Source organism: Hipposideros armiger, unplaced genomic scaffold (genome assembly GCF_001890085.2).
Source record: "Hipposideros armiger isolate ML-2016 unplaced genomic scaffold, ASM189008v1 scaffold_585, whole genome shotgun sequence".
Classification (NCBI taxonomy): Eukaryota; Metazoa; Chordata; class Mammalia; order Chiroptera; family Hipposideridae; genus Hipposideros; species Hipposideros armiger.
In genome coordinates, this window is record NW_017731935.1 from 1,023,329 (window position 1) to 1,025,059 (window position 1,731).

The following is a 1,731-nucleotide window of genomic DNA, read 5'->3' on the forward strand; positions in this document are numbered from 1 at the left end:
GCAACATCCTCTACAACTAGACTGAAGAACAAAACGACAGCAACTTGTCTGTTCCCCTTTCCCCAATTCCCCAGCACTGTTCCCATCCCCCAATTCCCCCAATGAAATCTTTAAAAAAAAAAAATCCTAAATACATATGCACCAAATAGTACAGCTTTAAAATACATGAAGTGAAAGAAAAAGACAAAGAAAGACACAATTATAGTTAGGGGTTTCAATACCCCTCTCCAGGTAATCCTGGACCACTAGAGAGAAAATCAGCAAGGATATGGAAGAATTGAACATAATCAATTAATAGGGTCAAGTGGACATTTATACAACACTCCACTAAGCAATGGAGTACACTTTCTTTTCAAGTGCATTTGGAAAATTCACCAATATAGACTGGATCTTGGTCCATAAAACAAACCTCAACAAATTTAAAAGAATTTAAATCACATACAGTATGTTCTCTGACCATAAAAGAATCACACCAGAATCAGTAACAGAAAGAAAAAAAAAAACAAGGAAAATCTCCAAACACTTTAACATGAAAATAAAACACACTCCTAAACAATCCATAAGTCAAGGAGGAAGTTTCAAGGGAAATCAAAAAACACACTGAAGTGGATGAAAATTAAAATACAATATAAAAAAACTTGTGGGAGCAGCTAAAGTTGTGTTTAGAGGGAAATACATAGCTCTAGAATATTTATATTGAACATTAAAAAGCCTCAAATCAATAACCTAAAGTTTCACCTCAAGAATCTAGAAAAAGAGTAAAATAAATGCAAAGCAAGCAGAAAGAAGAAAATAATAAAGAAAAGAACCAATGAAATTTGAAACTAGAAAAACAATGACGGAAAACCCAATCAACCAAAAGTTGGTTCATTGAAAAGATTAATAAAATTCATAAAGCTCTAGCAATGCTAAAAAAGAGAGAGAAGACAGAAACGGCCGATCTCAGGAATGGACGAAGGGTATCACTAGACTCCACACACATTCACTGGCTAATAAGGGAATACTACAAACAAATCTGCACAAGTGAACTGAACACGCTGGATGAAATCAATCAATTTCAAAAAACCCAAGACACCTATAACTCTCCCAAGATGAAACTCATAATATGAATAGTACTATAAAAACTAGAGAAACTGAGTTTGTATTTTTTTTTTGCCTTTTTTTTTTTTTTTTAAGCTGAGCTCAGCTCTGGCAGAAATCGAACCGGCGACCCTGTTGCTCAGCACTCACACTCTTGAGCGAGCTCTTAACCAACTGAGCCACTCGGCCGGCCGGAGAAACTAAATTTGTAATTTAAAAGCTTCAACTATAGAAATTTCCAGGCCCATGTGGTTTCAATGGAAAATTCCATCAAACGAAGAATTAGCACCCATTCTATACAACCTCCTGTAGAAAGCGGACGAGGAGACAGACAACACGCCCCCGCTCACTGCACGAGCTCAGCGTTTCCCCGATGCCACAACCAGACAGAAACACGACCCGCCCCCGCCCCCGAAATAGAGGCGAACATCCCTCAGGAACATAGATGCAAAAATCCTCAGCGCAGAATAAGCGAACAGAGCCCAGGAATTTGTAACAGGAGGGAGGGCACGTTTAAAAAAACCGACCAAATCCACTTGACTAAGAGGTGAACGAAAGCCACGCGAGCCTATCACTTCACGCAAAAAAGCGTTTGCTGAAAGCGCTCAGCAAACCAGGCCTGGGGGGGCCCCGGGTCGAGGGCCGAGGTGG

The 1,731-nt window shown here is 39.5% G+C and overlaps 1 protein-coding gene across 3 annotated transcripts in view; it reads right to left on the minus strand.

Moving 5' to 3' along the window:
* Positions 1-1,731, minus strand: part of CEP72 (centrosomal protein 72) — a 36,163-nt gene that overhangs the window by 34,031 nt on the left and 401 nt on the right. The window lies entirely within an intron of this gene.